This window comes from Natator depressus, chromosome 3 (assembly GCF_965152275.1).
Source record: "Natator depressus isolate rNatDep1 chromosome 3, rNatDep2.hap1, whole genome shotgun sequence".
In the NCBI taxonomy this organism is placed as follows: domain Eukaryota; kingdom Metazoa; phylum Chordata; order Testudines; family Cheloniidae; genus Natator; species Natator depressus.
In genome coordinates, this window is record NC_134236.1 from 8,939,355 (window position 1) to 8,962,027 (window position 22,673).

Sequence of the window (22,673 nt, forward strand, 5' to 3'; positions counted from 1 at the left end):
GCTGCTGTAGTGTAGCCATGCCCTAAGTCGGGAGACCTGAGCTCCATCAGTACATCTGTAAGATTTCCTGTGTGACATTTAGGGTATGTCTGTGCTTAAACCGCCACAGTGGCATAGATGCAGCACTGCAGCTTCACCGCTATAGAGCTTCAGTATAGTAGCTACCTATGGCAACAGGAAGTGTTCTCTCGTTGGCGTAGGTAACCCACCCATTGACAGAAGGATTCCTAGTGCTGTCTATACTGAGGATTAGGTCAGAAAAGCTATGTCTCTCAGGGGTGAGGATTTTTCATACCCCCAAAGGACAAAGCTATACCAATGTACCAGTGTGGACCAACCCTATGTAAGTCTACATGCATATGTGAAATGGGAATACTTACCTACCTCTCAGATATGTGGTGAGGTTTATTATATTAATATTTAGTACACTGCTTTGAGATCCTTGGATAGAGAAGCACTTATTTCAACAGGAAAAAGTTCTAACTGCCAACCTATACTTGTTGCGTGGCAGAATTTCTGGGGTGGATCTAGAGGGCCGGTCCTTATAGAGTAAGGTTGACAACAACTGATAATTTCAACAGCCTCTGGTAGCTTTAGTAATACACAATTCGCACCCAGACTAATGGACAGATGAGAGGAAGAAAATGTTTCCCGACTAGCAAGATTATTTTCTATTCTAAAGGTTATTTTGTCCATTTTCCATGCGTTTTAAAAGCTATACATAATAAAATCTTGATCTAACTAGATTCTTTAGATGTCTTTAAAAGCTTGGATTTGTTTCTTTTTAACTTACCCATTGGATGTGGAAAGGCCTAATGACAATATACACAGGCGTGTCAGAATTTTATTTTATTTTTATAACTTCAATGGATAATATCAAGTTTATTTATTTTCAAGCATTTTTTTCCAATCATTGATTTAAACTTTCACAGTTGCAGGAAATTATAATCATTTAACTCCAGCATTATAACACATTTTATACACATTCACATGGGACTCTAATCTCTCAAGCAGCAATTTTCTCACTTTGCCTATCTGTTAATTTTGACCATTGATAAAAAAACCTAATCCTTCCAAGCCTAAGCATACACGTCTATGTCAGTATCAGGGATATAAATCCCCCTTTCAAAGTATTTGAACAATTAAACATGCTTTTAAAATTGATTTTAAGATAAAGACTCAAACAGAATTGGAAGACTATCCAGCATCTCTGCAGTGGCATGTTCTACAGCAGTAACAATGATTTTCAAGCCTGAGTTCTCCCCCACAGTTAGAGTGCTATGCACGTTTATGTTTTATGTATAAAAAAAAATTTAGACATCACAATGAGAAGTAGAGTTGGTCTGCAGAATGAGAGTGATCAGGTGCCAATCATAAATCCATAAGCACCAAAACATCCCTGATGCAGAAGAGTCAACTGCCAATGATGATGGGTCCCTTCTTGACCTAACTCTCAAGGTATGCTGGCAAATTCATGATGAGTTGCACCAATGTAACAAATCAGCCTCTCTGATCACAAGTTTTCTAGTCATGCACTGAGCACTTGAGAATATTTTAGTTTGTCAAGTGCCTTTTCTCCTTGGATAGAAAACCCTGCTACACGGGCAAGTCACTCAACTTCTGTGCCAATGTCCCCCATTTGAAAAATAAGAGTGCTCTTGCTTATGCCCAAGGTATTATGAACAGTTTAATATAGGTCAGGTGTTCAAATAATATCACAATAAGCACCACAGAAAGGCATATACATATTACAAAAAACTATGTTAAAAGATCATCATCTAGGTTGCAATATCAAGCACACAAAAATTATGAAATGGCAGATTTGCAGCTGTCTGTGCAACCTTAATCCGGCCCTCTTGCTTACCAACCTGTACACTGAATGTGGCAGGGGTTCCATGGAAAAAATATTATGTAATTAAAAACTAAAAACAGTTGATGGGCATACCTAAATCTGGCATTTCCTGACTTTTCAGTTCTTGACTTTGCAACCTAGATAATTGCCGCCTGATATAGCTTCCGGAGGGGATGAGAAAGGAAAGGGAGGTGGGTTAGTACAGCAAAGCAAGGCCTTACACGTAACACAATAGCGTTTCTCTGTTTGTTCATATTACACTGATATAATGGTATTCCCATGCAGGAATATAACTCTGTCCACATTAGGTGCGTGCCTTTATTAGGAAAAAAAGTGTACTAATTTGAGTTAAAAACCTAGTGCCAATGGGCAGCCTGTAGTATTCACACAAGTTAGCATGCCAAGATAAACCACAGGCTCCCCCATAGCAGGGTGAGATAAAGACTATGGGGATTGTAGGATTTGCCTTAACTTGTTTAACTCAAGTTAAAATCATAGTGAAGACAAGCCAGTTTGTAGTTTTCATATGAGATAATAAGTTGAGAACACACCTTTTTCCTAGTGGAAACAAGGAGTGGGCGGGGTGGGGGAGGGAAGTGTACCACTTTCACTATACTGGTATATTACATACACAAGTTACATACAAAGTTGTTACTACTTTAGATAAGCCCTGAGAGAACGGAAATAGCGATTTTTAACATTTTACAATTTAGTTAATTCTGAATGGAATTTCACAATACAAAGAAAAAGCACCTTTCTACCTTGACAGGATTACCCTGGTGCAAACAATGGAGGCATTAAAGCTTCTCCAAGATTATAAGGAGAAGACTTAGGGAACCTAAGTACAGGATCACTACCAGCTCCCCTTATAATACTGAAGACTGTTACAGGATAATATAAAGAAATTGACACTTGAGGGCACATTATATCCAAGCATTATGGTACTTGTCACCAACACAGATCTATACCCCTGCAATACCTATGAAGTTAAACGACAGTAGAGCAAATCCTGTCCACCATAACCACAAAGCCAACAGGACTAAGAAGCAAGACTACTCAAGCGAGTAACACAAGCAGAATTTGGTCCAGACTTCCCTTGATGTCAGAATTTGTTACTTAGATGTACTGCACTGTGCTTTATTTTAAGAGTTTACTCTTAGCAGCATTAAAGGAATTTAAGTTAACATCTTTGGCTGTAGAACAAAACAGAAAATAGGTTGTGTTACTTTTTCTGATCTGGGCAGCTTAGTTCTGTGTTCCCCAAACAGTAGGTCCAGGGAGGGGTCTGGGTGGGTCACACCCCTCACCCCGCCCCCAGCGTCTCACTTTTCCTGGGCAGTAGGCAGCGGTATGGGGGGAGAGTTCCAAGCAGCAGCAGAGAGGGAGTGGCCACAGTCAGCGAGCGGACAGTCAATGATCTGCCCCACCCCGCAGGTGCCCAGAGACATTCCCCTACCCCACCATCCATGCTCTCACTTCCCCTAGCCCAGCAGGCAGTGGGATCCAGGCAGCAGCAGCATCACAGAGGAAGTGCCCCTGGGGCACGAGGAGGTGGCCGACTGCCCTCCCTCTGGCTCCAGCCACTTCCTCTGTGCTGCTGCCGCCAACCCAGATCCCGCTCTCACTTCCCCTGGGCAGCATGCAGCGGCACAGGAAGCAAGGTCCAGGTAGCAGCAGCAGCCCAGAGGAAGCAGCCGTGGCCGGCCGACCAACAATCAGCTGCCTAACAGCGATCGCAGCCCGGCCCAGCCATAGGGTTGCCAATTTTGGTTGGACGTACTGCTGGAGGTTTCATCACATGACATTCTTTCATTAAAGATTAATCTTTAATTCCTGGAGACTCCAGGACAATCCGGGAGAGTTGGCAACACTCCCCAGCCATAGAGAGAGGAACCAGCTGGGGCTGCAGGAGGGGCAGGACAACTGAGAAGGCGAAAGGAGAGGGAAAACAGGGGTAAAGGGGTGTTCTCAGAAAGGGACAAAATGCAGTTAGTGGGTTGCCTTAGTCAGAAGTGTGGGAAACATTGGTTTAGTTTACTTTTTTAAACTTCACTCATTTTGAAAAGTGAAATCAGACTGCTCAGTTTTACTTTCCATGTACAGTTCCCCATGCATTACAGTACTATGCAGTTGTGTTTACATTTCCAATACTGCAAAAGAATGTATAAACCCAGACAAAACACTGGTTTCAGTGACATTTTAGAAACATTTTAAAAACACTTATTCATATTAGGTTTTGTAAGGTATTACCACCATTATAACCTTAAGACAAGACTGTAAAATCTGGGAGCCTAGAGTTAAGGAGTAACAAAGTGGCCCGGTTTTCAGAGGGACCAAGCACCCGCAGCTCCCACTGAATTCACTAGATGCTCTACACTTCCGAAAGCCAGGCCAATTAGTGTTGAACTATGGATCTGATGTGTAACTTTAGGCACCCAAAAAAGTTTTTAATTGATCTCTTTCAAAGAGGGCCTTTTTTCTTATAAAGTATACTGGAAGAAAGTAAACAGAACGTAGTCCAAGGACTACCTGGAACTTGTAGAACAGTAAAAATATTGAGGCTATTCTGAAATGCACGTTGTTTATGCTTTTAGTTTACACAAAACCCGTTATTTATGTACATGCTAGCAAAGGAAGAACTAATTAAACCCTTATTCCCATTAAAAATGAGTCAGCAAGAAAGAGCAAAGACTGAGGCCTGTGAAGTATAATTGTTATACCTGCATTTTTTATTATTTTTTTTTCAATAAGTGGCTCACACTTGTTTTCCATATAACAATATTCTTAACATGTCATTTGGAGACATGTGCAAAGATGCTTTACAAGTGAAATCTATTCCAAGAAATTCCAAATACTAACACAGTACTGAGTCAGGCTTCACACTTTTAATGTACATTTGGACTTGATGCACAACTGTACAGTAAGTTCAGATATGAGCATACTGTAAATGCTCAGGTTTCATATTCTTAACAATATTCTATACCCAGCATTTTACTATTAAATTTGCACTTACACATGCAAGCAAGAATATTGTATGACCTATTTGGTATAAATGGTTCCAGAGTGACCAGCTGTCATTCCTTGAATCCGAACACAATGTGCTTTGAAATTAAACAGTACTTGTGTTTGCTTTTCACCTTTGAGTCAACTGGGTCTTAAGTGAAAATGAGGTTAGTGCACTCATCCTATGCACACTAGTGGATATTGGTTCACACCATAAATAACCTCCCAAAACCATTTGATTAGGAGTCTCTGCTCAAGAAAGGGTCACCACTGAAACAGAAGTCAGCACTGACGCGCATTGGCAGAGCAGGAGAGAAGATGCAGTACTAGAGTAGCAGGGGTCAGAATTAAGGAATAAAACAGAAGAGATTAAAACTGGGTAGTAGGTCCTACTCTAGCTAATGCTGTAAAGTTCTTGATTTTCATTAACATAAATTCACCCACAATTTTTCCAATCTGATTTGAAATTTAAACTAGTCACAAACAAGTGTCAAAAAACTATTCTGATTAGTCATTTCCATTACCATTAAAACCACTACTTTCAGGTATTTAATTCAACTTGAAATGTGTTCTGTTAGAAGTTGTATGCAAAGTCTCCGTTTAGGAATGAAAAGGAAGCTTTAGGAGGGGTGAGGGAGAATTGCATTATTTTAAAAATAATGCAACTATAAAAATTAATGATTCCAGATACTTTAGAGGTTTTGTTGTAGATCCTGCAAAGGCTTTTTTAAGTCAGGTTGGTTCAGCTTTATACATAGAAGACTGAAAGGTTTAGAGGTTCAATGCTTCAATTAGCAACTTTTCTCCCAAGTCTCGGAGTTAAATATATATGAAAAAAGTGAACACAAAAATAAAAATCCTTTTCCCTCTCAACTGCTAAGCTTTAAGTCTCTTGATACGTCATCATTCTCCATTCATAGAGCTCCAAGCCAGAGTACCCTGAACCTCTGACCCAAAAACGTACCCAAGACCGGAATTTTGTTTTCGTTTTTAAAAAACCAACCGTTCCTTATTCAGGACATCATGAACACACAGAACAGGTGCAAGGCTCGTTTCTTCTCCCCCACCCCCTTTTCCACATCAGCTAATTCATGTAATATCCTGATCAATTTTAAGCATATAATAAAAAACTGAAAAAGGTGATCCAGTTTAAGAGATCCTGTTCTTAGTTAAGCAGCCTGTTTTATATGTATCTTTCATGACACTTAGATTTCATAGAACAAAACTAAACAAGTTAAACATTTGTTTCCCCCAAAAAGTTAGACAGAGGGTCAGCCTTGATTTTGCATCTCCTCGAATCTGTCTTTTTAAGACAGAGCTTTAAACATTTAAATGTCTTTGTGTCTCTGGGGGAAAATTACACATACATCTGAGGGCAGAACCTGCTGCAGGAAAAATTACACATACATCTGAGGGCAGAACCTGCCCCAGTTTTATTTTAGAAGTTGTCTTAGCTTCATCATAGGCAGTGCCCATATTTTGCAATTGAGGCTCGTACAGCTTACTTGCCAGGAAAGTTCGAGTGACACTGCTCATTTGTATATTCATTGAACTATTTTGCATTTCTATAACACCTTTCCTTTGTCTACACACAAACTTGTATAGGTTTAGTTAAATCAGGGCAAATCCCTCAGTGGGGACACATTAATTTAAAACTGGCTGTCAGTTTACCTTGCTCCTATTTGTTTACAGGGGCAAGCTAAACCAATAAGCAAGTTTAAATGGATTTAAAGTGTCCACACACCAAGATGTATTGTCTTAACTAAATCTATTTAAAAAAAAAAATCACATTTTTAGTTACACCGATGCAATTTTGTGTTTAGGGCAGTCCCCAGAGTCCTCAAAGCACTTTAAAGCTTGTCTACACAGAAGGTATGCCTATTTAACGAGGGATGTTATGTTAAACTGATGCAACTTTGCATGGCACTACTCTTGAATCTGCTTAAGAGCCAGGTTTAAACAGATACAAGAATAGTGCCAAGCAAAGTTGCACCATTTCAACCATTTAGACCAGGCCTTAAGTATTATGGTTACCTACAATTGTCTGTTTGAACTAGTTTCTAAATAAACCAATATTAAATGCTTGATTGAATTTGTCAACAATTCGCCTTTGTTATATGGCAGCGGTAGCTACAGGATGTAGTAGACTCTGGGCTATATTTGCCCTTTTGGGCAGGCTTGATTTAACTTTTACCTGTTTCTCTGAGCTTTCCCTGTTTCTCTTTTAAAAACAGATTTCAATGTAACTTTAAAAATAATTTTTTATTCCCTCCCTTTGATAAAAGAGATAAGCATCACTGCTTCAAGGAAATGAGGAACCAAGCAAAACTTGCAATATAAGTAGTTTGCTTACACAAAAAATAAATTAAATTAATGTTCTTCAACTGGCAAATTGCTTATGCAAGAGAGGATATTTTTAGTTACAACGCTCACACCCTAACTTCTGACAATCCTCATAGGTCACATGCAAATTAACTCTCTTGGATTAGTAGCCCACAAGGTGTTGATCTCCAGCAAATCTGCTCATTATAAAAATGTTTATAAAAAGTTAAGGAAATCTAATGATCCTAAAGGTTTCAAACATTTATAGATGTATCACATATAAATGATGTTAAGAGACTGAAGTCTCAGCAATGGGCACATATGTTTCTAAAACAAGACAATGCAGTATTAGAACATAAAATGATAGTATTTCTATGCCAATAATTCTACAATGGAAGTTGCATGACTAATTACGTGAATTAGTCATACAGTTGTGAATTTTTCTCTTATAGTGTTCACAGCAGAGGGCAAGTTATGGGGGAAAACCAACAGCCTAACACCATCTCTAAATCAAACTAATGACTAAAAAATAAAGGTCTTAATTGGTACTACTCTAACCCAACGTGGTTTCTTGTGAAGTGCATTTGTTTTGAAAGCAAGGAATCATGCTGCTAAACAACATGACAGCAGCATATTTCTAGACAATAAATACTTAACTTGAGCAAACCAGGTAAGATCATATCATTTCAATCATGCCCACAGGCTCTGAGACAGGTATAATATTGCTGAAGTTACTATTGTCGTCTAGCATCAGTAGGTGTTTGCTTTTAAAAGGGACAACTTGAACGCCAATCATTTTCAAAAACTCAGTTAAATGTAGTTTCAGATACTATATCAGTTTCTGAGACCCTCCGCAAATTTGCCAATTTACAATCACCTTTTCCTATTTCTCTCCCTGTTGCTGTTCAAGGGGCTTAAACAAACTGGAGAAACTGTATGTAATAGTTTTTGCTTTTTCCGCTATATAAAGAGCTGTCATAGGCACAAAGTAACTTAACATTTTAGAACATTTAAACTTTCCCATAAGATTGTGGCAAGCTGAAAATACTACAGCCTCTGAATTGGAATAGGATAGTACACCCCTGGAAAAGTAAACAGTAAACCTCATTTTTTGTTTAAATCCACTAACACACTACTCATCTGTACTTCATCAGGTGTACCACTTTTGAGATTCACATTTCCTGCAACCCCGCATAAGCCAGGTCACGTATATAAGTGTAAACTATGAACATAAGGAATGCAAGATCTTAAGAACAGCACATGCTAAACACCTACATTATTAAGAGTTTTCAGCTCTGCCTTGCTCTTTGCTGTGTCCCCCTCTTTGGTTATGCCATATCTGGGTCTGTAGAGTTAACATCCACTATATGTTGAGTAAACTTTTACATACCAACTCTCTAGCACTTTAGGTCACAAACCACCGCCTTGTTGCATTGTAGTATAATGCAATACAATCATGAAAATATCAAACAACAACAACATAATGGCAACCCAATTCTCAGCTATTGAAAGGTCAACATGCACCTAAGAAACCAGGGATTTTAGTGTCTAGAGCCGCCTACACTGGAAGAAAATTGCCTCTCAGCCACTGCTTCTATATAACTAAATGTCATATTCTACTAGCTATAACCCCCTTAGTTCCAAGTGGAACACCTGGGTTGCCACTTACACACACCCCCAACTTAAGAATTATCCACAATCTGCTGCTGCTTCTAGTCCATGTTTCTAGGACAGAAACCTACAAAATTTAGGGCAACAATTCAGCTGCTGACAGAGAAAAAAAGCAGAAAAAAATCAAACAATCTCCCCACACACTTCAGAACAGCAGTAAGCACCATACACATCTTTTACTCAGACTGTTGGCTGTTTTTCCAAACAAAATGCATAATGACTGAGCCATCTTCTCAGCTCAAATTACACTGAAAGCTACTTGATACCACATTACCATCTTCATTTCCTTTAACCAAGAAACCTCATTAATGTATTACTTGTTTTTCCTCTTAGAAATTTTACATGTAAAAATTAATGTGCGTAACCTAATTCAATGGTGCTGGTGTAATAATGTAACTGATCAGAAGATGCAAACAAACAAAGAGCTGTCATTTAAAAGGCAACAAAATGAAGTGTCTTCCCCTCCCCCAGCCCGCTGTCCTTGCAACAGACGTTTCAGCAGCTCCCTGTTGCTGTGTGACCACCACCACCCCCATTTGTGCGCAGCTTCACCCCATCAACAACCCCCATTCCCTCCCCTTCAGCCATGTTTGCAGAACCAAGACAAAGTCACTCCATATAGTTCCAATTCCTCCCTCACAGGGACGCTAGAAGGAAAAAACCCTGCTTCCTTACTTTTCAAATCAATTTCTTAACAAACGCACAAACTAGTTCAGAAACGAAGAGCCCTGATTTAATCAGCTTCGACTGTCACCCATCCCCTTCCCCACACTGCTGCTGTGCAAGAGCCAAAACGTGCTGCACCCTCCCACCCCCCAAACCCCCTTATCCCCAAACCAACAGACATTTCTTTCACATTACCCCTACAGCCACCCCCCTCAAAGAAGAATGGCATGGCACACAATACAGCCCAGAAACCTGCAAAAAAAAGGCCAAAATACCCCTTAGAATAGGAGTTGTCTATGGGGAGAATGCTCAGCTCCTCACCAGCGTCCAGGACAACTTCAAAATACTGAACATCCCCCTTCCCATCCCCCTTTTCCTCCCCTGCCTCCCGCACACACCCATTTGCTACTTTCTAGCACCATGACAGCTTCAGTTTCCCCCCGGCACAGCCCAGACCACGGAGGGTGGGTTTGCCTGGTGGTTTCCCCTCCTTACCCCGACGCAAGGCTGAAGGGGAGGGGGCCCAAAGTATCAGCCCCACCGCATGCCCCCGTCACTCTCCCTGCATTTGCTCCCCCTCACCCTGTCCGTGCCCCTAGCCCGAGTGCTCCGCTCCTCCCGAGCCCCACAGCACGGGGGGTTGGGGGGGAGGGGAAAATACCCCACCCCGCCCCCTCGTCCAGGGCCCCCCCAGTGCCCTAGATCCCCGCCTCCGCCGCGCCGCGGGGGGAGCACTGGGGGGTCCTCCAGACGCCGCTGCTCCCCAGTTCACGTCGGGCCCGCCCCCTACCCAGCCTGGGGCCCCCCTGCACACACCCCACCCCCCGGTGCACTGCTCTATGGTGCCCCTCACTGGACCTGCTCTGCCCCCCAGCAGTACCCCAGAGCCCCCCCACCACACACCCGTTGTGACCCGCCCCGCTCCTCCCGGCCCAGGCGGGGGGCAATGGGGCGCCGCCACCGCCCCTCCCCTCTGCCCGGCCCCCTGACAGCTGCAGTCCGGCCGGGCTGCGAGCTCCGCTCACCTGCCGCCGCCTCCGGCCTGCCCCCAGCGGAGCTCACGGGGGTGCGACAGCGGCTCCGCCGGCCACACGGAGGGGGGCGGCCCCGAGGGGCTCCGGCTCCGGCTCCCGCTGCTGCTGCTGGGGCCCCGGCTCCCGCTGTGGGGTCCTGGGCGCCCGGGGCCCCCTGCTCCGGCTGCTGGGCTCCGGCTGCGGGGCTCGGGCTCCGTCTCCCTCCCTCCCGGCGGGGCGGGGCCGAGCGAGGGGCGGTGTCGTCGCCGCGGCCGGGCCCGGATCCCTCCCCCTCAACCGCTCTCAGCGCCGACGGCCGCCGCCATCTTCCCCCCCCCCACCCCCGACCCCAGCGGCCTGGGCGCAGGCCGCGGCCTTTCCCCTCCCGCAGAGAGCGGGGTCCTCCAGCCGCCAGGGCGGCGCCGCCGCCACACGGGGCCCGCGGTCGGGGGGGGGGGAAGAGAACCAGTCGCCATCTTGGTAAAGGGGCCCGTGGACACAGCCAGGGGGGGCCGGGGCCCAAGCACCGCCCTGCCCCCACTCCCGGCACAAGGCTGCCCCGAGCGCCATCCCCACCCCCATCTCCTCCGTGCCGGGGACTCAGCCTCCGCCCCTCTCCCCTACAGGGCCTGGGGGCCGCTTCCCACCCCCACTTGCCCCTGGCCCCCAAGCCCCAGTTAACGTTCCCCGCTCCCTTCCAGCGGGCAGCCTGCAGGCCCAGGGTCGCCGCTAGGGTGCCCAGACAGCAACAGCGGGCGGGTAATAGGAGCCTCTCTAAGAAAAAGACCCAAAAATGGGGACTGTCCCTATAAAATGGGGACATAAGGTCACCCTAGTCACTACCTTACCGAGCACCCCCCCATTTCCCTTTTGCCCCCCCAAGCGCTCCCTCCCATAGCTCCCGCGTACCACCAAGCGCTCCTTCCCGTAGCACCCACGTACCACCAAGCACCCCCACCCCCATTTCCCCCACCAAGCGCTCCCTCCCGTAGCACCCAGGTACCTCAGAGCCCTGTTTTCCCCTCAGGTCTGTCCAAACATGGATGCTTCCCCCCCCCCCCCCCAGGCCCATCCACCCCATCATAACACTTAGGGTTGCCCACCCTTCAGGATCATCATGGAGTCTCTGGGAATTAAAGAGTAACCTTTCATTAAAAGGTGATGTCATGTGCCAAAACCCCTGGGAATACATTCAACCTTAGGAATACTGATACTAACACATATAAAGGACCCACCCACCCTCTAATGCGGTCTGTGATTTAAGGACAGCCCCCTCCATGGCGTGACTACTGGGACCCTAGGAAACAGGGTGGAGGTAGATTACCAGGAGCCCTGGGAGATCTCTCTCCCAGTACTCAAGCACGACCACACTCACACTTCAAAGCGCTCCCGCAGGAGCGTTTTGAAGTTTCCAGTGAAGCCATGCCCCCAGACATTTAACCATTTTAAGATACAGGGTCAGCAGGATCCAAACTGAGGCAAAAAACAGCTCCTCCCACCAATAAGTATGATGTGAGATATGACAAGCTTTTAAGCCAAAGTGGTCCCATCCACTCCACTGTACACACCAGGACCTACTTGAAGCCATTCTACTAGCACTTGCTGTTACTTCTACATAAACTGAACAGCAGCAAGTGCTCCATCTGCAGCAAACTATTTTGCCACATTTTCATCTTAAAAAGAAAAGGAGTACTTGTGGCACCTTAGAGACTAACAAATTTATTAGAGCATGAGCTTTCGTGAGCTACAGCTCACTTCACTGGATGCAGTATCCGATGAAGGGAGCTACAGCTCACGAAAACTTATGCTCTAATAAATGTGTTAGTCTCTAAGGTGCCACAAGTACTCCTTTTTACAGATACAGACTAACACGGCTGCTTCTCTGAAACCTTTCCTCATCTTGTTACATTCTTCATATGGTCTATGGAAGTGTGAAATCGCACAACACCCAACATGCCATCAAGGAAAACAGGTTGAATAGTTAAAATAAGACAATTCTTCAGATAGCTCACATTCCTCCTTAAGGCTTTTTATTCCTCAAAGTATTCCAAATGCAGTAGTGTTAACAAAACAAACTGGGCTTCACAAGCCAAAAATCAAAATCAGAAAAAACTCCAATCTAACCTATAACCTCAGCACAAATAACTTGATATAGATCCCTTCTTAAGGCTAGGCTAGTTCCTAAGCAGCTATCTTTATGGTGTTTCCTGTCATCCAATGGAGGAAACTGATTAGCCTGCATTCCATAACCCTGCCTCATTATCTTCCCCTAAGCACCTGTGCATGTGGAGAGGTGACCTGAGCTAGAATTAACTTGTTTTCCAGGTTGGGGGGGGGGGGGGGAACGACTCTGCACTGTCACAGATAATTTTATTATTCACTGTAAGGTAAAACAAAAAAATTAACTAATTTTTAGAACGACCATACTGGGTCAGACCAAAGGTCCATCCAGCCCAGTATCCTGTCCACCGACAGTGGCGAATGCCAGGTGCCCCGCAGAGGGAGTGAACCTAATAGGTAATGATCAAGTGATGTCTCTCCTGCCATCCATCTCCACTCTCTGACAAACAGAGGCTAGGGACACCATTCCTTACCCATCCTGGTTGATGGCCATTAATGGACTTAGCCTCCAAGAATTTATCCAGTTCTCTTTTAAACCCTGTTATAGTCCTAGCCTTCACTATCTCCTCAGGCAAGGAGTTCCACAGGTTGACTGTGCGCTGTGTGAAGAAGAACTTCCTTTTATTTGTTTTAAACCTGCTGCCCATTCATTTCATTTGGTGGCCCCTAGTTCTTATATTATGGGAACAAGTAAATAACTTTTCCTTATTCACTTTCTCCGCACAACTCATGATTTTATATACCTCTATCATATCCCCCCTTAGTCTCCTTTTTTCCCAAGCTGAAAAGTCCTAGCCTCTTTAATCTCTCCTCATATGGGACCCATTCCAAACCCCTAATCATTTTAGTTGCCCTTCTCTGAACCTTTTCTAATGCCAGTATATCCTTTTTGAGATGAGGAGACCAATGTGTCTCTGGCTTCCAAGGTGGCTACCCCAGTGAGGTCTCTCTAGGTAGGTCTGGAGGACCCATCTTTACTGCTCTTTTCCTCTCACCGTCCCTCTTCCTGGGGCAGGGTGTAGCTGAGCAGCAGGGGGCCAGGAAGGCCTGGTACACTTCATCACAGGGGGAAAAATGCTCAAACTCCACAGCTCTTAGAATTATGGAGTTTTTACATCAGTGTGGCTTCCTCCATTAATTTTTGCACAGGAGACTAATATATGGGTCAGTCGCAGGGAAGGGATGCTTAAGTTTTCAAGTGAGAAGCATAAGGCCATTTTTATTAATCTGCTAGTTACTTTTTAAATGGAATAAAGGTATAAACAATATTTTAAAATACATACAGGGATACCAATATGAATGAAATGAATCCATTTCAATATGAATGAATGAGACTTCAAAAGAAATAAGTGAGATTTAAATCTCATTGAAATATACATAGCAAATATAAATCCATCAGAAGAATGAAATTATAACTAACTTTTAGGCATTTTTAAAAGTATCTCATTTTACCTCTGGGGAAACCGAAGTACAGAGTGGTTAAGTGATTTACTCAAGGTCACTCAGCAGGTAAGTGGTGGAGTCACCCAATAGAGTAGAACCCAGGTGATTTGACTTCTCAGTTTCCTGCTCTAACCCCTGTATAATGCTGCCTCCCTTTAGCCCATTGTTTCATTTAACTTGTTGGGTAAGGAGGCCTTTTTCAACCTTCATGGCAGTAGTTCTGGAGTATCCACTGGAATAATCACTACCTCAGATTGGTTGAGGCAGATTCATTAGTTGATATTGTACAGTTTTAAAGATACCAGCTCTGGTGTAAGTGAGCCTTAATTTTATTAACAGCACTGCACCCACTTCATGACTGGGAGAATCTGACCTCTTAGTGCTACATAAATTTTAAGTATGAGCTGATTCTCCAAAGTGCCGAGTACCTCTTGGGAGATATTGACTTCCCTCTAAGGATTGGGACCTAAATGTTGGCTTGTAAAATCTTTATAAATACTGAACCTTTTCCTGCAGTTGGGTTAATCTATAACTTGGCTCCCTAGTTCTGGTCCTGTTCTTACCCTCATTAAGAGCTACAGGCATCAGCCTTTTACTTTCATTGATGATCAGTGTAGCTAGCTTTTGAGACCATCAAAAGAAGTATCAAAGTTTTGTTTCTTACTTAGCAGAGGATGCACTTAATACAATAATTTGGAGGCTTAGAGAAAAATGCTTTTAATGCATTGATTTAACATCTTTTATGTACACTTGATTTTTACAGTTTTTGTGACTATACTTCAGCTAAGATTAATGTATAATTCCATTAAAGTTAATTAGTTGTTTTACATTCAGACATCTACTTATCCTGTGATAATTCATGCGAGCAGTTGGCAGTGATGAAGACTTTTAGGACTTGCATGGTTTACAGGAAAGTAGCTGTCTACATTTAAATAAATCCTTTACTAAAATGGTTGTTAGAGTGTTCATAAAACTGCGTGTCTGCATTCTGGCTCTCAGCAGAGATTGAGTCAAACACAGCGCCCTCTTGTGCTTTAGACTAAAATGGAAGTATTTGTTCTGTGGAAGTCTTAATGAAAAGCAGCTCATAAGCAAGTTACGTAACCTAATCATAATCCAGGATCAGCAGAGTAACAATATTTAAAGACACAGTGCCCCCTTTTCTGTGACCTATTTTATAGTAAACGCAAGGGCAAAAGTATACTACTACTAACTCTGCTCTACCTTTCACAGTGGAGTCATTCAGTGCAGTTTTAAAAGCCCAGATCTGCATTTTTTTTCCTGCCTTCAAAACAGGCACTTTAGTTTCCTCCATGACTTTTTATGGTATCAAATCCAACTCAGCACAGAGCAACCTCTAGCAGCAGCAAGAAAGTGAACTACAATCAATCAAAAAGGCTTACTATCTCACAGGAAACTTCTGACATACAGCAAATTGGGTTTCATAGGCTGCCCAGTATCTGTGGCTAGGTTACCACATACTTTCAAAGCCATCCTTAACCACACAAACAGCTTTTATCACCTCATTGGACCTCGCACAGCTGCAGTGTGCGCTTTCCACATTCTGCTGTCACATCTGTATTTAACTTAATAAGAAATTCATTAAAATTGTATTCCATTAAATTAAAAGGCCAGCTTTCATAAGAATTTTTTCCCCTTCAGGGTCTGGTAGTTTGAACAACAGATTAAATACTCATATGTTGATTCAGATCTCACCCTTTAATCTGACAACAGACTGGATCAAAATAGGAATGTATATATAGGAGTATGGAGTTTCTCAAATTAATTTTTTTTTCCTTTGACTAAGGTGTAGAGCTTTAGGCCAAGCTTAAACACAGGAAACCTCACTTCCCTCCCATTCCCCTTCAAAACACACCTCAGAGCTCTATTAACTTGTATATAACTATACAATTAACAATAATCATTAGTTTTTGCTGTTATTAGCATTTATCTTTAGCACCATAGGCAAGGATGATACTGTACAGTTAGATTAATGACAGAGCCCCTACTCCAAGGAAGTTATAATATTGGGGCAGATATTATGACTACTACTGGCTACAGGCCCTGATCCTGCAATGGTAGCCATGCTGGCAGACCTTTATGCATACACAGAGCCCTGCTGATTTCAAAATTGCAGTATTTACTACCATGAGTAGTCCCAGGTCTTGCATAACTTATTACCAAGTATGAATACTTACTACCATGAGTACTTGCAAGGAGCTCTTAGAAAGTAAAAAATGATTTAGTTGTGGGTGGTTTTTAAATATTTCTTTTGAAACAGACACTGCCAGACAATTTAGGCTCAACATTTAATTTTCTTTTAAAAAGTTTACAAAACCTAATATTTATAGAAATGTTTCATAACATTTAAAAAGTAAATAGAGAAAATTCAATTAAAACAGTTATATGTTTGTTGGGATTTTAATCCTTTCCCTGCTGTGTGGAACCAAAATACTTCAGCATTGTACTAGTGTCTGAGAAACAGATGGGAACTAACTAAAAACTGTTATAATGAAAAGTTAAGCCACAGGGAAAGCAACTAATGAAGTTTCAATGTCTAAACTAAGTGAAGAGCAAAACTGGGGGGGGGGGAATTATTTTGCTTTCAGCAATTAAAGTAAGGAATACATTTAAAAAAATGTTTTTAAAACCTGACAATGTCCCCCTCCCATGAAGGTTTCATCCTAATCCCTAATAGTTAGAGATTGTTGTAAAGCATGAGGTTTTTTTAAATCCCTCCCCAAAAATTATGAGCATTCATAACAACTCTGGATATTCTTGTTATCCATATAAATCTCCACTCCCTCTCTGAATCATGCTAAATACTTGGTCTTAACGAGATCCCGTGGCAGAGAGATCCACAGTCTAATTGTGTGGGGAAAGTATTTCCTTTTATCAGTTTTAAATTTTCTACTTTTCGATTTCATTGCATGACCTGTGTTTTTTGTCTTAAGTCAGGGAGAAAGAAAGTTTTTGATCCATCTTTTCCAGACCACTTATTTTGTATATTTTTATCATGTCACCTCTTAGGTCTCCTTTATAAGGTAAGGAATCTCAATTTTTTTTTCATATGATGGTTTTTTCTAAGGGTTTCCCTACTCATTCTCACAACCTTTCTCTGAACCTCCTTTAATTCTGCAATAACTTGTTTGAGATGTGGTGACCAATACTTCAAAGGCAGATGATGGCAAGCCATTGATTTATATAATAGCATTATAGAATTTTCCATATTGTTCTACAACCCATTCTTTATGCATCCTAACTTCTTGTTTTGCTTTTTAGACCACAGCTGCACACCGAATGGAGGGCTTCAGTGGTGCCTACGTCCCTTTCATAGACCCATAGAAGATGAGGGTTGGAAGAGAACTCAGGAGGTCATCTAGTCCAACCCCCTGCTCAAAGCAGGACCAATCCCCAACTAAATCCTCCCAGCCAGCGCTTTGTCAAGCAGGGCCTTAAAAACTTTTAAGGATGGAGATTCCACCACCCCCTAGGTAACCCATTCCAGTGCTTCACCATCCTCCTAGTGAAATAGTTTCCTAATATCCAACCTAGACCTCCCCCACTGCAATTTGAGACCATTGCCCCTTGTTCTGTTATCTGCCACCACTGAGAACAGCCAAGCTCTGTCCTCTTTGGAACGCCCCTTCAGGTAGTTGAAGGGTGCTATCAAATCCCCCCTTCACTCTTTTCTTCTGCAGACTAAATAATCCCAGTTCCCTCAGCCTCTCCTCATAAGTCACGTGCCCCAGCCCCACGATCATTTTTGTTGCCCTCTGCTGGACTCTCCAATTTGTCCACATCCTTTCTGCAGTGGGGGGGGGGGAATTGTTCCTGTTAATTTAGACCCCGTAAGAAGTAGTTTAAAGTTTTCCATCCAATGTACATTACTTTGCATTTGTTACCATTGAACTTCCTCAGCCTGCGTGTTAACCATTTACCAAGTTCAGTAGGTTCCTCTGAAGTATCTGTCTTCTCAGGACTTGACAAATCTAAAATAACTGTGTCACTTGCAAATTTTGCTATTGTATAGCCCATCCCCTCTTCTAGATTGTTAATAAGGTTCTGTAATATGTCTGGTGTATATTTGAGACCTCCCACCCTTAACCTTTTTGCCTTGATGAAAATTAACCCTTTATTTCTACTTTATTTCCTGTCTTAGCTTTTAATCCATGACAATACCTTGCCTCTTGTCTAATGATTATTTACCTACCATTGAGTTCAGTAGAACTACTCACATGCTTAAAGTTAAGCATATGCTTAAGTGCTTTGCTGGATCAGAGCCTGTGAGAGGAAGGAGAGAAACCCAAAGGGGCAGTGCAATGAAAGGAAGAGACCTAAAGGGTACAGAAAGGAAATTTGAGATGACCTCATGGAGGAGAGAGACTGGGACAGAGAGGGAAAAGGAGAGAAAGCAAACAAGTCAGCAGTGAAAACGAAGAGGAGTAGAGCAGACTGCTGGTGAGGGCCGAGGAGATGTGAGGTCAAGTCTCTGTTCTACCACAAACTCCCTGTGTGAGCTTGGGCAAATCATTGAGTCTGTGTTTCTGTTCACTCCCCCAATGGGAATAGCAACATTGTTCTGGGTATTGGGAGGATAAATAAATAATTAAAAAAAAAAGATAGTGAGGGACTGAAAGGAGGTGAGAAGGGAAACACAGGAAGTAAAAAATTAAAATGGAGAACATAAAAGCTAAAAATCAGAAGAAATGCATCTTCATGAAACAGCTTTAAAGGTAAAAAGAAAAATATAAGGGGTAAAAACCTTGTTTGTATATTTTCCTTCGGACACTGAAGGACAGGAAGAAAAAAGTTCAGAGAAAAGTGGAGGATAGGAAACTAAAGGAAAACTTCATTACAATCACAAATGTTTTATTTTTACGTAAAGTTTTCTTCATTAAACTTCTTGAATGTATGATTTATTGGTGGTTTGGCTGTATCTGTACTAACAAATCAAGCTACATTCCAGCTTTGGATAGGCAGGGGCTGATGCCCCTTCAGTCTGTTGAATGTTGTAGATCACTCTCCTTTTGTTTCTGAAAAGTTGGCAGGTGTGGGGGGTGAGATCTACTGGGGGGGGGGGCGGGGGGAAGGGAAGTGTGCACTGTTATTACCCATGTGATAAGTATATTTTCCAGGGATGCCAGTTTAGCTCGAGAGCAGTTCTTTTTGTGGGTTTATTGCTTATTGAAAATCTAGAGGAGGTGACATAAGAAAAAAATGCATGTAGGGCACTCCTACTGGTACAATATTGCCTTGTGTGAAAGTGTGCCTAGATTCTACTGTGAGAATTAAATTGAGGCTACAAAAATCAGCAAATGATATAAAAGGTAGATGACCTTGCTAACCATAGTGTTGAATTGGTACAGACCTTAGATCTTTTATCACCCAAGAGGTGTCACCACCTGATGTCTGCTGGTTTTTGAGAAATGTACTGGTGGCCTCTGTGGACAGATGTGCACATCAACTGGCATGATTAGATTAGTCTGAGGCTGAAAAGTCCCCTTCCCAGGAGTCATTCCTCCAGGTGGGGGAACATTGGCAAGGCAGTGCGGGGAAGCTTGGACTGCTGTGTATTAAGAGAGGACATCAGGCCTATCAATCTAACCTAGTTCAATAAAGTTACATTTTGCAAAAAAACAAAAAAACAAAAACAACCCACCCCCCCCACACACACACACCCCCCGCAAACCTGGTTATTGGAAGTGTTTTGTGGCCATCAAAATCATCCAGATAAATGGAGAGTCAAGTGATCAGGGGAATTCTGGGGTAAATGATTCATACTGGCGGAGGTGTGATGGGGGGAGAATCTAGATTAGGATGAGAGGGAATTGTAAAATATACAGGGTTTTTCTGGATGTATGTATGTTTTAATTCTTCTTCCTACTGTGGCAATTTCAAGTAGTCATTCATATGTATGGTTACGATTGTATGGTAATTTAGAGTAGAGATTTTTCTTTATGGGGGGGTGGAGAAAGGGGTATTCTGAGGTGCTATTGGTTTACAGTGTAGGTCCTCATGAGAGAGAGGAAGGTCTCGTGATGAAAGCATGGGTCTGGGATCTAGCAGATTTGGGTTCTAGACCTGCCTCTGCTACAGATTTGATGGGAAAGTTTGAAATAATTCACTTAACTTTCATGTGTTGCTTTCCTTGTATGCAAAAATTGGAACAACAACATTTACCTGTGAAAGGGTTATTCTGAGGCCAAATTAGCATTTGTACAATGCTTTGAGATCCTCACATGATATAGAAATGCTATGTATTAAGAATAGCAGCATTTGCAGGGACACTTGCTAAAAGGGGTCTTTGTGCTACACTAGGAACCTCTGGATTTTGACACTGCTCACATTTTTTTTTTAAACTGTCTCCCTCCCAATCCCCTGGGAGACTCACATTTTTGGACTCGATCCAAAGACTTCTCGTTCTTGATCTCCTACATCAGAGAACAGCCACTGCTATAGCCACGCAATTCCATCTACTGTTTGTGTAGGACATGTTAATCTAACATGCCACATCTGAGAAAAACTTGTTAGTTCTTCCTGTAGTTGCAGTGCTCCTCCAACCGTGAGGTCGGCCTCCCCCGGGAAGCTCTGATCTCCTCCCAGAGAGGCTCAAGCAAGTCCAAGGACAATGAAAAATGGATTATTATTTCCTTGCTCGTTTAGTGATTTCTCACCTAGGATTCAGCAAAGGCAAAACCATCTGTTGTGTATGTAATATCCAATAATAGATAGAATTCAGCAAATTGAGAACAAAGTGGCAGCAAGCCAAGAAGAAAAAGAATGTTCTCAGCTCTTCTGTTTCAGAATATACTTCCAAAAGATTAATTTTTTGCCACCCTCTTGAGACATTTCCAATGAGAGGTCATTTATGGAAGAAACAGGGAGGCTGAAGATTAAGAACTCAATTTTCCTTATTTTAGTGATGTCAAGTTTTCCTTATTACTGTGCTTTATATATGAAATAACTAGCAAGGTACCAGCTTACATGGTGTTTTACAGAACAGGTAAGATGACATAACTGACAAACTAGGGGCCTGATCCTGTCACACTGAAGTCAGTGGCACTTGCCACAGATTGTGTGTGAGCAGGCTCAAGCTGTAACTCAAAGAGGAATAAAATAGACATAAGACACAGATGGGTCAACAAGTCATCCATGAGAAAGTGGGGCAATCTTGTTGGGGAGGAGCTCAATTTAGGAAAGCAGGCGTTCTCTCCGATATGTCTGTTCACACCAGACCTTTTCCAGGGTCAATTACAGTTCATTTAGAATCCAGCAATGTGCACAAGTAATTCAAATTATTTCTTCCAATGTGCATAACCATGCATGTGTCAATAGTGACTTGTGTCTGCTGTAGGCCGATTGTTCACCTGACTTTTAGGTTCTACTGAAGTTCCTCAAATCTTCCCTTTAACCTAAATAAGGTTATGTTTATCAGTTTTCAAAGTTAACAAAATTTAGAGAGGAATGGGGTCAGTTCCCATTTCTCTCAGAACTATGGTTTCAGGTCAGCTGCAGACTCAGGCAGACAACACTGCATCGGGATTCATTTGCCCTGGGGTTTGTAGCCACCAGTGCATTTACACTGATGCAACAGCACTGATGCAAACCCAATATAGATACAACAGTAGACCTGGAAGGGACCTCGAGAGGTCATCTACTCCAGTCCCCTGCACTCACAGCAGGGCTAAGTATTATCTATACCATCCCTGACAGGTGCTTTTAAAAAAGTCTCCAATGAAGTAGATTCCAAAGCCTCCCTAGACAATTTATTCCAGTGCTTAACCACCCTGACAGGAAGTTTTTCCTAATGTCCAGCCTATACCACCCCTGCTGCAATTTAAGCCTATTGTTTCTTGCCCTGTCCTCAGAGGTTAAGAGCAGCAATTTTTCTCCCTCCTCCTTGTAACAACCTTTTATATACTTGAAAAAGTATCATGCACTGCACTGGTGTAAACTATGACTTGCACCAATGAGGTGCTCACCAGGATAGTGATTTGCAGTGATGCAGCTACATCAGAGGCTAAAAACCTGATGTAGACAAGGCCTCAGTTTATACTTAGTTCATGTTTAGAAGGTTTTTTGTGGCTACTGTAATAAGCTTTTTTAAAATGTAAACTGAAACCTTACATTCTGGATAGCCGTTCTATAGGAAGGGATGGATTCTGGGGCAAATTCTTTGGCCATGGAATTGCAGTGTTTATAGGGCCCTGTGTATCAGAGAGACTGCAAAGGGGAGACATTTTGGTCACTAGTTACACATATAGCACTGGAAATAGAAATCAGGCCCTTCAGATCCAAAAATCACAAGCTTGAGCTAAAGCTTTATATGCCACTTGAGACAAAGACTCAGTGAAATAATCACAACCACTTGAGTGGGTCTACATCTACCAACTAGCTAGTGTATTATACCTACCTTGATCCAAAGACTCCATGATATATTTAGGAAAGATGGAATAAAAACAAAGTGCTTTATTCTATAGAAGACAAGGCAAGCAGATTTCAGAGTAGCAGCTGTGTTAGTCTGTATCCGCAAAAAGAAAAGGAGGACTTGTGGCACCTTAGAGACTAACCAATTTGAG

At 42.5% G+C, this 22,673-nt stretch overlaps 1 protein-coding gene across 6 annotated transcripts in view; it reads right to left on the reverse strand.

Moving 5' to 3' along the window:
* Nucleotides 1–10,655, reverse strand: part of NCOA1 (nuclear receptor coactivator 1) — a 345,055-nt gene extending 334,400 nt beyond the window's left edge. For all 6 annotated transcript variants that reach the window (XM_074947374.1, XM_074947373.1, XM_074947370.1 and 3 more), the window contains exon 1: nucleotides 10,540–10,655. The gene's annotated coding sequence lies outside the window, so the exon portion shown is untranslated. The remainder of the gene's footprint in view (nucleotides 1–10,539) is intronic.
* Between the last annotated feature and the right edge of the window lie 12,018 nt (nucleotides 10,656–22,673).